A 14482-nucleotide genomic window follows, 5' to 3' on the forward strand; every position below is an offset into this window, starting at 1 on the left:
ATTTAATAAAGAGATAGGACCTGAACTGTGTCTAACAATAGGTAATATTAGACTGGGGGAGAGGGAGGACTTTCCTTGTACCGGGGACAGTACTGGCAGCCTAATTGCTAACACTTTGTGGTGGATTGGTCCACTCAATATTTGTTCCCACCTCTTTTTAGTCCAGTTCTGTAAAGGATAGAAAGTTGAAAACTACATTTCCCACACTCCCTTGCAGCTAGGTTTCTAGATATAATTTAGATTCCACCAATGGGAGAGTCGTGGTGGCCAGAGCAAGGCATCCGCTTTGCTGGTACCATTCTAGCAGGTGCTGCAGCAGCAGGTAGCCCTGGAGCCAACAGTTGTGGCTATGATTCTTGATCATCAGATTTGGCTCAAGTGATGTGTTCCTGGAGCATGCACTTGAGATAATGGCTTCCTGATTTCCAGACTTCCTGAAGGAGGCACAGATAGCATTTAACCTTAGCAAGCCAGTTGAATGTGTTGTTATGTTAATTATTCCTAGAGGCCCAGCCTAGAGCCTGCACTGCCAGTAATTTTAACAAATTTTTAGGCACTGAATTCCTTGTATTAAATCTGTTTTCCTTAGCATAAACAGATCTCTGTTAAACAAAACTAAACCCTGACTGATATCCTTAATTTTATTTCTCCCTTAAAATTTTTTTTGCTACTGGAAACTTTAAACACATGTAAAAGTAGACAATGGTATAATGAACTCCCATATACCAACTTCAATTATCAATTCAGGCCTGTCTTGTTGGATTTTTTTATGCCCACCATCACCTGGAATTATTTTGCAGCAGGTCCTTGATATCATATCATCTGTAAATATTTCAGCAAGAATCTCTAAAAAGAACCCCCTTCTTAAACAATACCACTGCATCACTATCAAACCTAAAAAATAACAAAAATTGGGTAGCACTACATATCTTGCCACATACGCTTAATTCTAAAACTTGTTATGAATCATCATTGGTTTTTTATTGTGAAGAACTAATATAATCAGACCTCTCCTAGCTCGACTCCTCAGAATCAATTATAAAAGCTAAGTCAGTGATTTTGAGAAAGTATTAGTAGACATTTCTCCAAAGAATACATAAAAATGGCCACAAGTATGTGAACGGGTGCTCAACATTACTAACCATCAGGGAAATGCAAATCCATACTGCAATGAGCTATCACCTCACAGCTCTTAGGACAGCCATTATCAAAAGTCAAGAGATAACAAGTGTTGGCAAGGGTATGGAGAAAAGGAAATCTTTGTACACTGTTGGAGGGAAGGTAGTTTGGTGCGCCATTATAGAAAACAGTATGGAGGTTCCTAAAAAAATTAAAACTAGAACTTTACTGTTTCATATGACACAGTAATCCCACTTCTGGATATATACCCAAAGAAAATGAAATCATCACCTCATAAAGACATGTGCACTGAGCCTGGGGAGGTCAAGACTCCACTGAACTGTGATCATGCCACTGTGCTCCAGCCTGAGTAACAGAGGGGGAGACCCTGTCTCAAAAAATAAATAAAAGTAACACATACTCACTGTAGAATCTTCAGAACAGATATTGTAGAAGAAATTCTACCACCCCCAAATGGGCCACTGTTGAGATTTTTCTTCCTTTTTTTCTTCCTTTTTTATTTTTATTTCCTTTCTCTAGCTCTAGTTCCTCTTCCTTCTCTTTTTTAATTTAGCATTGGTGATTTTATATTGTTTTTAGCCTAGTTTTTAAATTGAGTATTGTATTGTAAGCATTTTGAAGAACAGAAGTGGATCTTTTAAAAAATATTATTTCTTGATCTCTGTCATGGTCTGTTCAAAGAGGGCCAAATAGGAACAGCTCCATTCTGCAGCTCCCAGCATGAACAAAGCAGAAGACAGGTGATAATTCTGCATTTCCAACTGAGGCACCTGGTTCATCTCATTGGGACTGGTTGGAGAGTGGGTACAGCCTATGGAGGGTGAGGTGAAGCAGGGCGGGGTGTTGCCTCACCCAGGAAGAGCAAGGGGTCTGGGAATTTCCCTTGTCAGGCCAAGGGAAGCTGTGACAGACTGTACATGGAAAAACAGGACACTCCCACTCAAATACTGTGCTTTTCCAAAGGTCTTAGCAAACAGCAGACCAGGAGATTGTATCCCGTGCCTGGATCGGCAGGTCCCACGCCCACAGAACCTTGCTCACTGCTAGCGCAGCAGTCTGAGATGGACTTGCCTGGCAGCAGCCCGGCAGCGGAAGGGGTGTCTGCCATTTCTGAGGCTTGAATAGGTAAACAAAGCAGCCAAGGAAGCTCTAACTGGGTGGGGCCCACCACGGCGGAGCAAGGCTTGCAGTCTCTATAGACCCCACCTCTGGGGACAGAGCACAGCTGAAGAAAAGGCAGCAGAAACTTCTGCAGACTTAAACATCCCTGTCTGACAGCTCTGAAGAGAGCAGTGGTTCTCCCACCATGATGTTTGATATCTGAGAACAGACACACTGCCTCCTCAAGTGGGTCCCTGACCCCTGTTCAGCCTAACTGGGAGATACTTCCAAGTAGGGGCTGACTGACACCTCGTACAAGCAGAAACCCCTCTTGGACAAAGCTACCAGAGGAAGGATCAGGCAGCAATATTTGCTGCTCTGCAATATTTGCTCTTCTGCAGCCTCCGCTGGTGATACCTGGGCAAACGGTCTGGAAAGAACCTCCAGCAAATTCCAACAGACCTGCAGCTGAGGGACCTGATTGTTAAAAGGAAAACTAACAAACAGAGGGAAATAGCATCAACATCAGCACAAAGGACATCCACACCAAAACCCCATCTGTAGGTCATGAACATCAAAGACCAAAGGTAGATAAAACCACAAAGATAGGGAAAAAACAGAGCAGAAAAGCTGAAAATTCTAAAAACCAGGGCGCCTTTTCTCCTCCAAAGGATGGCCACTCCTCGCCAGCAATGGAACAAAGCTGGATGGAGAATGAGTTTGACAAGTTGGCAGAAGTAGGCTTCAGAAGGTCGGTAATAACAAACTTCTCCGAGCTAAAGGAGGATGTTCTATCCCGTCACAAGGAAGCTAAAAACCTTGAAAAAACATTAGACAAATGGCTAACTAGAATAAATAGTGCAGAGAAGACTGCAAATGACCTGATGGAGCTGAAAACCATGGCACGAGAACTATGTGATGCATGCCCAAGCTTCAATAGCCAATTCTATCAAGTGGAAGAAAGGGTATCAGTGATTGAAGATCAAATTAATGAAATAAAGCGAGAAGAGTTTAGAGGAAAAACAGTAAAAAGAAATGAACAAAGCCTCCAAGAAATATGGGACTATGTGAAGAGACCAAATCTACGTTTGACTGGTGTATGTGAAAGTGACAGGGAAAATGAAACAAAGTTAGAAAACACTCTTCAGGATATTATTCAGGAGAACTTCCACAATCTAGCATGGCAGGCCAACACTCAAATTTAGGAAATACAGAGAACACCACAAAGATAGTCCTCAAGAAGAGCAACCCCAAGACACATAATTATCGGATTCACCAAGGTTGAAATGAAGGAAAAAATGTTAAGGGCATCCAGAGAGAAAAGTCAGGTTACCCACAAAGGGAAGCCCATCAGACTACGGCAGATCTCTCGGCAGAAACTCTACAGGCCAGAAGAGAGTGGGGGCCAGCATTCAACATTCTGAAAGAAAAGAATTTTCAACCCAGAATTTTATATCCAGCCAAACTAAGCTTCATAAGTGAAGGAGAAATAAAATCCTTTATAGACAAGCAAATGCTGAGAGATTTTGTCACCGCTAGGCCTGCCTTACAAGAGCTCCTGAAGGAAGCACTAAACATAGAAAGCAACAATCAGTACCAGCTGCTGTAAAAACATGACAAATTGTAAAGACCATCAATGCTGTGAAGAAACTACATCAATTAATGAGCAAAATAACCAACTAACATCATAATGACAGGATCAAACTCACACATAACAATATTAACCTTACATGTAAATGGGCTAAATGCCCCAATTAAAAGACACAGACTGGCAAATTGGATAGAGTCAAGACCCATAAGTGTGCTGTATTCAAGAGACCTATCTCACGTGCAAAGACACACATAAGCTCAAAATATAGGGATGGAGAAAGATCTACTAAGCAAATGGAAAGCAAAAAAAAGTAGGGGTTGCAATCCTAGTCTCGGATAAAACAGACTTTAAACAAACAAAGATCAAAAGAGACAAAGGCCATCACATAATGGTAAAGGGATCAATTCAACAAAAAGAGCTAACTATCCTAAATATATATGCACCCAATACAGGAGCACCCAGATTCATAAAGCAAGTCCTTAGAGACCTGCAAAGAGACTTAGACCCCCGCACAATAATAATGGGAGGCTTTAACACCCACTGTCAATATTAGACAGATCAACGAGACAGAAAGTTAACAAGGATATCCAAGACTTGAACTCATCTCTCCACCAGGCGGACCTAATAGACATCTACAGAACTCTCCCCTCCAAATCAACAGAATGTGTATTCTTCTCAGCACCACATCGCATTTATTCCAAAACTGACCACATAGTTGGAAGTAAAGCACTCCTCAGCAAATGTAAAAGAACGGAAATCACAACAAACTGTATCTCAGACCACAGTGCAATCAAATTAGAACTCAGGATTAAGAAACTCACTCAAGGCCAGGCGCAGAGGCTCACACCTGTAATCCTAGCACTTTGGGAGGCCGAGGTGGGCAGATCATGAGGTCAGGAGATCAAGACCATCCTGGTTGCCAGGTTGAAACCCCGCCTCTACTAAAAATACAAAAAATTATCCAGGTGCAGTGGCAGGTGCCTGCAGTCCCAGCTACTCGGGAGGCTGAGGCAGGAGAATCGCTTGAACCTGGGAGGCAGAGTTTACAGTGAGCCAAGATCGTGCCACTGCACTCCAGACTGGGCGATAGAGCAAGACTCTGCCACAAAAAAAAAAAAAAAGAAAAAAGAAACTCACTCAAAACCACACAACTACATGGAAACTGAACAACCTGCTCCTGAATGACTACTGGGTAAATAACAAAATGAAGGCACAAATAAATACATTCTTTGAAGCCAATAAGAACAAAGACACATCATACCAGAATCTCTGGGACACATTTAAAGCCGTGTGTAGAGGGAAATTTATAGCACTAAATGCCCACAAAAGCAAGCAGGAAAGAGCTAGAATCAACACCCTAACATCACAATTAAAAGAACTAGAGAAGCAGAAGCAAACAAATTCAAAAGCTAGCAGAAGGCAAGAAATAACTAAGATTGGAGCAGAATTGAAGGAGATAGAGATATAAAAAAACCCTTCAAAAAATCAATGAATCCAGGAGCTGGTTTTTTGAAAAGATCATCAGAATTGATAGACCACTAGCAAGACTAATAAAGAAGAAAAGAGAGAAGAATCAAATAGACGCAATAAAAAATGATAAAGGGGATATCACCACCGATCCCACAGAAATACAAACTACCATCAGAGAATACTATAAACACCTCTACACAGATAAACTAGAAAAATCTAGGAAAAATGAATGAATTCCTGGGCACATACACCCTCCCAACACTAAACTGGGAAGAAGTGGAATCTCTGAATAGACCAATAACAGGCTGTGAAATTGAGGCAATAATTAATAGCCTACCAAGTAAAAGAAGACCAGGACCAGACAGATTCACAGGCAAATTCTACCAGAGGTACAAAGAGGAGCTGGTACCATTCCACCTGAAACTATTCTAATTAATGGAAAAAGAGGCAATCCTCCCTAACTCACTTTATGAGGCCCTCATCATCCTGATACCAAAGCCTGGCAGAGACACAACAAAAAAAGAGAATTTTAGGCCAATATCCCTGATGAACATTGATGCGAAAATCCTCAATAAAATACTGGCAAATAAAATCCAGCAGCACATCAAAAACCTTATCCACCACAATCAAATTAACTTCATCTCTGGGATGCAAGGTTGGTTCAACATACGCAAATCAATAAACCGAATCCATCACATAAACGGAACCAACAACAAAAACCACATGATTATCTCAATAGATGCAGAAAAGGCCTTTGACAAAATTCAACAGCCCTTCAGGCTGAAAACTCTCAATAAACTGGGTATTGATGGAACGTTTCTCAAAATAACAAGAGCTATTTATGACAAACCTACAACCAATATCGTACTGAATGGGCACAAACTGGAAGCATTCCCTTTGAAAACTGGCACAAGACAGGGATGCCCTCTCTCACTGCTCAATTCAACACAGCGTTGGAAGTTCTGGCCAGGGCAATCAGGCAAGAGAAAGAAATAAAGGGTATTCAATTAGGAAAAGACAAAGTCAAACTGTCCCTGTTTGCAGATGACATGATTGTATATTTAGAAAATCCCTTCATCTTAGCCCAAAATCTCCTTAAGCTGATAAGCAACTTCAGCAAAGTTGAATTTCAGGAAACAAAATCAATGTGCAAAAATCACAACCATTCATATACACCAATAACAGACAGACAAACAGAGAGCCAAATCATGAGTGAACTCCCATTCACAATTGCTACAAAGAGAACAAAATACCTAAGAATCCAACTTACAAGGGATGTGAAGGACCTCTTCAAGGAGAACTACAAACTACTGCTCAACGAAATAAAAAAGGACACAAACAAATGGAAGAACATTCCATGCTCATGGATAGGAAGAATCAATATCGTGTAAATGGCCATACTGCCCAAGGTAATGTATAGATTCAATGCCATCCTCATCAAGCTACCAATGACTTTCCTCACAGAATTGGAAAAAACCTACTTTATAGTTCATATGGAACCATAAAAGAGCCCACATTGCCAAGACAATCCTAAGCAAAAAGAACAAAGCTTGAGGCATCATGCTACCTGACTTCAAACTATGCTACAAGGCTACAGTAATCAAAACAGCATGGTACTGGTACCAAAACAGATATATGGACCAGTGGAACATAACAGAGGCCTGAGAATTAACACCACACATCTACAACCATCTGATCTTTGACAAACCTGACAAAAACAAGAAATGGGGAAAGGATTCCCTATTTAAGAAATGGTGCTGGGAAAACTGACTAGCCATATGTAGAAAGCTGAAACTGGATCCCTTCTTTACACCTTATACAAAAATTAATTCAAGATGGATTAAAGACCTGAGTGTTAGACCTGAAACCATAAAAACCCTAGAAGAAAGCCAAGGTAATACCATTCAGGACATAGGCATGGGCAAGGACTTCATGACTAAAACACCAAAAGCAATGGCAACAAAAGCAAAACTAGACAAATGGGATCTAATTAAAGTAAAGAGCTTCAGCACAGCAAAAGAAACTACCATCAGAGTGAACAGGCAACCTACAGAATGGGAGAAAATCTACCCACCTGACAAAGGGCTCATATCCAGAATTTACAAAGAACTTAAATAAATTTTCAAGAAAAATACAAACAACCCCAACAAAAAGTGGGCAAAGGATATGAATAGATGCTTCTCAAAAAAGACATTTATGGAGCCAACAGACACATGAAAAAATATTCATTATCACTGGTCATCAGAGAAATGCAAATCAAAACCACAATGAGATACCATCTCACTCCAGTTAGAATGGCGATCATTTAAAAAGTCAGAAAACAACAGAGGCTGGAGAGGATGTAGAGAAATAGGAATGCTTTTACACTGTTGGTGGGAGTGTAAATTAGTTCAACCATTGTGGAAGACAGTGTGGCAATTCCTCAAGGATCTAGAACTAGAAATACCATTTGACCCAGCGATCCCATTACTGGGTATATACCCAAAGGATTATAAATCTTGCTACTATAAAGACACATGCACACGTATGTTTATTGCAGCACTATCCACAATAGGAAAGACTTGGAACCAACCCAAACGTCCATCAATGATAGACTGGATTAAGAAAATGTGGCACATATACACCATGGAATACTATGCAGCCATAAAAAAGGATGAGTTCATGTCCTTTGAAGGGACATGAATGAAGCTGGAAACCATCATTCTCAGCAAACTATCACAAGGACAGAAAATCAAACACTGCATGTTCTCACTCATAGGTGGAATTGAACAATGAGAATAATTGGACATAGGGAGGGGAACATCACATACCAAGGCCTGTCTCAAGGTGGGGGCCTGGGGGAGGGATAGCATTATGAGAAATACCCAATGTAAATGATGAATTAATGGGTGCAGCAAACCAACATGGCACATGTATACATATGTAACAAACCTGCACGTTGTGCACATGTACCCTAGAACTATAATATATATACCCTAGAAGTACAAAAAAAAAATTCATTCTTTATTAATAAATAAATGCTAATTAATTTATTAAAAAATAAATACATGAATGAATTAACTAATATAGATTTAGTAGAAAAGCTAGAAAATGCAATTTTTCAAATGGAATAAAACAAGCAAAAAGAAAAAAGTTCACCTGTTATCTCAGCAAGCAGAGATGATTACTGTATATATATATTGTTGTATGGCCTTCCATGGTTTTTCTATGCACATAGAAATGTTCTTTCCGTGTTCATTGCAGCATTATTCACAATAGCCAAGATATGGAAACAATCTAAGTGCCCATGGATGTGAATGGATAAGAAACACAGGCACATATAAAATAAAATGTTATTCAACCTTAAAAAAGAAGAGGATCTTCTCATTTGCCACAACATGGATGAATCTGGAGGACATAATGGTAAGTAAAATAAGCCAGAAACAGAAAGAAAAATACTGCATGATCTCATGTATACATGGTATCTTTTTTTGAAAAAAAAAAAAAGTCTGATATAGACTTTTTGATATAACATAGAGAATAAAACAGTTGTTATAAAGAGTTTGGGGAGGAAATGTGGAGGTGTAGGTCAAAGGATATGAAGTTGCAGATGTGTAGGATGAGTAAGTCTAGGGAGCAAATGTACAACATGAGGACTGTAGTTAATGCAGTTTGAGTATTCCTTATCAAAAATGTTTGGGACCAGAGGTGTTACAAGAAAGGGGTCTTGATCTGGACCCCAAGAGAGGGTTCTTGGATCTCACACAAGAAAGAATTCAGGGCAAGCCCATGGTGCAAAGCAAAAGCAAGATTATTAAGAAAGTAAAGGAATAAAAGAATGGCTACTCTATAGACAGAGCAGCTCCAAGGGCTGCTGGTTGCCCATTTTTATGGTTATTTGTTGATGATATGCTAAACAAAGTGGATTATTCATGCTTCCCCTTTTTAGACCATATAGGGCAACTTCCAGATGTTGCCATGGCATTTGTAAACTGTCATGGCACTGGTGGGAGTGTAGCAGTGAGGACGACCAGAGGTTACTCTCATCACCATCTTGGTTTTGGTGGGTTTTAGCCAGCTTCTTTATTGCAACCTGTTTTATCGTTAAGGTCTTTACAACCTGTACTTTGTGCTAACCTCCTATCTCATTCTGTGACTTAGAATGCTTTAACCATCTGGAAATGCAGCTCAGTGGCTCTCAACCTCATTTTACTCAGCTCCTATTTAAGATGGAGTTGCTCTGGTTCACATGCCTCTGACATTTCCCCCCTCCCTTTTATAAGAGAACCCTGGGGCCTGCAGAGGGATGAAGATCCATCTTTGGTAACTTCTTCAGGCTGAATAGGGGTGATGGTATTCCTACCTAAATATGAGAATATCTTGTGTTCAGGGTAGAGACGAGCTCAGTCAGAAAGCATCAGTATGGTGAGGGACATTCATGACTCTTAAGTTCCGACAAAAAGTAATATTTGGAAAATTAATAAGTGTTCGATTTAAGAAAACATTGAGTAACCTTATCCTTATTCCTATACAGAGTGCCATAGCAATGTATTCCACAAGAGTAAAGCAAAATAAGTAAAATTATCTCAAGTAAACTAAATTATAAGGCTTTCCAAATTATAAGGGCAACTGTCAGAACCAAGCTGATATGACATTGCTAGATGATTCCAATATGTCCAGAATTAGAATATTGATCCAGATTTTTACATTACTCATCCCTCATGTTTCTTCTGAGCAGCAGCTAGAGATCACTGGTTGGTTCACAGGAATAAGCAGGGTTAGCCTAAATTGCAGCAACTAACTTAAAAGCAACTGATGAGACTAGAATTTAATAACAAGTGTAGCATAATTCTTGAAACACAGTTTCTCTCTCCAGTTTCCCATTTTTTACTAAAGATAAATCATAGTAACACTGATTTGCTTTATTATACTTGGCCTGATTTTTTGTATAAAGTGCAGCAAGAATAATTATTTTTCACATAAGCCTTTTGTAATTTCGCTTTGATGGAACTCTGCTCCATAGAAGGAATCTCAGATAAGACTTTTTTAGAACCAAGCCTTGCAATGAGTTTGAACCCTCAAATACCTATGAGTTATGTAAATTTCTCTCCTTTTGAGGTCCCAAGATAACTAGGGACTCCTGGACCTGTTAGAAGTGACATTCTTACGACAGGTTAGAAACCCTGTACAGGGACTGTGTAGGCAAGTATGAGGCCAATTCCCCAAAGGGATTTGATTGGCTTTACAAGTCAAGTTTGATTCCTTAAAGGAAAGCATGCTGTTCCAGTCAAAGCCTTGGTAAAATAACCAGTTTCTCCAATTGTGTCCTGTTACAAAAGAAAACAGATTCTTATTGCACTTATGCAAATAACTATATTGCTAAAAGTTAAGAATACAGTTTCCAGATTCTGGGGAAATCAGGTAGAGAGAATCAAACAAGCTCCAAATTTTGTTCAGAGGAGTGTACTTTACATAATTGCTATAAGCTGTAAATAGCTCAAAAGTTTCTTGACTCTGAAAAACAAAACAAAGGGTCAGCAACATTTTAAGCAAAGTCAAGAAGATTACTTTAGTCTTCTATTATTTCTGTTAATTTAGTCAACCCCGTTCTCCTTGATATTCATGAACATTTCACCTCTCTGAGAGTTCTGAAAGTTTTTTCTTCTATTCTAATGTCACAATTTCCAAAGTTATCAGAAGCTTGCATTTTAGAACATCTGTCAAAGTCCTATTGTTGATTATAAAACCACCTTTTAAAGAGGATTAAAACAAGAAAATGATTGTCTGTGGGTGACAAAATCTTTTAGGACAGCCACTATTAAAGCCACGATTGACTAGGAAATTTGGGTTACCTCTGTGCACACAATAATTTTATGTAACAATTATAATTATTAATAACATACAGATCATGAGAAGGTTTTTCCTCTAAGAAAAACCTGTTGTGCTTTTATTCCAATGTCTAACTTATGGAAAAACCGAATAACACCCCGTTAGTTTTAGCCAACGTCCACATACAGAATCTTTTTTTACAAGATTAGTTTTTTACACTTTCCATAACTTGCTTAAACCTTCAGCTTTATGTTATCTAACTTAAAACAATTCTTTAATCCTTTAATTTGGGCAAGAAAAATCCACATTCCCATACCTTCTTATAATCTTTCACCAAAAACACATTTCACTTTTCTTACACACTTTGCATGTAGAACTGTTGTTTCAGTAGTCTTGATATGTTACAATGCTAACTCTTTTACTTTTGATGAAAACCTTGGTAAGTTTGGGATTTTAATTACGTACCAGGTGTGCAGCCTAGGATAGCACCTGGAAGTGCAGATAAGGGCTGACTTTTTCCAGCATAGCTACGGGGTGTGGCTAACTCCACATGTACCTGGCCTTATCTAGAATCTAATGCTCCAAAGTAGCCAAAGTAGGTAAACTGAACAATTTTCAAAAGTCAAAGGGCCAGGTGTGGTGGCTCAAGCCTGTAATTCCACCACTTTGGGAGGCCGAGGCGGGTGGATCACAAGGTCAGGAGATCAAGACCATCCTGGCTAACATGGTGAAACCCTGTCTCTACTAAAAATACAAAAAATTAGCTGGGCATGGTGGCGGGCGCCTGTAGTCCCAGCTACTTGGGAGGCTGAGGCAGGAGAATGGCGTGAACCTGGGAGGCAGAGCTTGCAGTGAATCGAGATCGTACCACTGCACTCCAGCCTGGACGACAGAGCGAGGCTCTGTCTCAAAAAAAAAAAAAAAGTCAAAGCAGCAGTTTATGACCTTAAGGCATTTAGCAAACTTAATATCTGACCTGCATAATTTAGACCAAATATCTTTATTTTACCAATAATCTTTAAAACTGTTTTTATTTCCCAAAGATTACTTAAGTCACATGAACTAAAAGGCATTACACTTTTTACTTATGTGACAAAATATTTGATTTAAGCTCATTATTATTAAAGCAATTAATTAAAATTCTTTTATATTACACACACATAATACATATAAATATATAGACAAATAGAAGACAAAGGATGATCTCTTAAGCTGGGAATTCAACCCCGAACCCGGGCTGCCACTGTGATGGCAGAGACCAAGAGAAAGTACTGCCACGTGATTGCAAGGTCAAGCTCCCAAGGACATGACTAACCAGAAGGAAACCTCACCCAGTTTGCGCGCGCACACACACACACACACACACACCACACACACCACACACACACATACACACACAGAGAGAGAGAGAGAGCGAGAGAGACCAGAAGTCTGGCTGGTAAGAAATTCTTACCCTTTGGCCAGCATGCCAGGCTTCTGGGTTCCCTCTCCCTGAGACCTGGCTGGCTGCATCACAGCCCTGGGGGCGAAGCCGCAATGCAAAGGAAAATTATCTTTTTCCATCTGGCCAGAACAAAATATGTGTGACAAAACATAGACATTACCACTCTGCTTAACACCCAATATCAAACTGGCAAGGCTCAAACTTGCCCCCATCATTGTTAATCCAACCTCCAACCAAGAGTTTCAACATGTGGTCTCTGGGTAAGATGGTCGCCCTGAGTAACAGAAAAGATAAGAAAGGGAAAGGAGAGAGAGAAAAGCATTGCCTGTGGCAGGGTGGAGAAGGCAAAATGCTCAGGGAGGCCAGAAAAAGACCCACCCATTGCAGCACCACTGAAAAGTTCAGGCGGCCACTTGTCAGTTAAGAAGTGATCTTTTCCAGCAGTCCCATCAGCTCTCAAGTTTCCCCTTTTAGGGAGGAGAAAGCATTCCATGTCCCAAGATTCTGTACATGCCTAATCCTGTCACCCACAGCCATCAGCAGAGACTGCCAGGCAGATTAATCCAAAGAGAATAGCAGTTAACAGGCTGTAGCACCAAGCCCATTCTTAGCCAAGAGGGACTTTATGAGAAGGACTTTACTGAGAGGGACTTCTAACCCCCTAAATCTTGGAAGGATTTCTAGCCCTCCTAATTTGGGCCTCTAATCCATTAAGGGTGTCCTTGTCTTTTATCAAGAGGAGGCTTTAACCCTCTCTGTCTTAGGAGAAACTCTAACTCTCCTAAGTTGGGCCTCTAACCCAATCCCATTCTTTACCCAGGTACCCCACCACTTACCCCAAGTCAGTTGATCAATCTATTGCCTTTGGGTTGGGGGGCTTCTCCAGTATTGTACCTTCAGGGTTTGGCAGAAAAATGTTACCAGACCCCACCACTTACTCAAAGTTAGCTTTTGGGTTGGGAGTTTCCTCACTAGTTGCTTCTGCGGTGGCCAAAAAGATGTCACAGGACCCCACCACTTACCCAAAGTTAGCCTTTGGATCAGGGGTTTCCTCACAATAGTTGCTTCCACGGTCGCCAGAAAGATGTTACAAGACCCCAACACTTACTGGGGGTTTCTGCACTATAGCCCCTTCGTGGCTGCCAGAAAGATGTTACAGGAAAAGGGTCCCAATCCAGACCCCAAAAGAGGGGGTTCTTAGATCTCACACAAGAAAGAATTCAGGGTGAGTCCATAGAGCAAAGTGAAAGCAAGTTTATTAAGAAAGTAAAAGAATAAAAGAATGGCTACTCCATAGACAGAGCAGCTCCGAGGGCTGCTGGTTGCTGATTACGGTTATTTCTTGATGATTTGCTAAACAAGGGGTGACTTATTCATGCTTCCCATTTTTAGAACATATGGGGTTCCTAACATTGCCATGGCATTTGTAAGCTGTCATGGTGCTGGTGGGAGTGTAGCAGTGAGGACGACCAGAGGTCACTCTCATCACCATCTTGGTTTTGGCGGGTTTTAGCCATCTTCTTTACTGCAACCTGTTTTATCATTAAGGTCTTTACGACCTGTACTTTGTGCTAACCTATCTCATTCTGTGACTTAGAATGCTTTAACCATCTGGAAACGCAGCTCAGTGGCTCTCAGCCTCATTTTACTCAGCTCCTATTTAAGATGGACTTGCTCTGGTTCACATGCCTCTGACAGAAGCAGTTCAGATTTTTGATTTTTTGGATTTTGGAATATTTACATACATATTATGAGATATCCTGGGGACGAGACCCAAGTGCAAACTTGAAATTCATTTGTTTCATATACACCTTACAAACATACCCTAAAGGCAATTTTACATAATATTAATAATTTTGTGCATAAGGCAAAGTTTTCACTGCATTTTGACTGTGACCTATCACAGGAGGTTAGATGTAAAATATTCT

The 14482-nt window shown here is 40.2% G+C and overlaps 1 protein-coding gene across 3 annotated transcripts in view; it reads right to left on the reverse strand.

Annotated features, from left to right (window-relative positions):
• Positions 1 to 14482, reverse strand: part of SLC38A1 (solute carrier family 38 member 1) — a 90703-nt gene that overhangs the window by 65697 nt on the left and 10524 nt on the right. The gene's annotated exons all lie outside the window — the stretch shown is intronic.

The sequence above is a fragment of the Nomascus leucogenys genome, chromosome 11, assembly GCF_006542625.1.
Source record: "Nomascus leucogenys isolate Asia chromosome 11, Asia_NLE_v1, whole genome shotgun sequence".
Lineage (NCBI taxonomy): Eukaryota > Metazoa > Chordata > Mammalia > Primates > Hylobatidae > Nomascus > Nomascus leucogenys.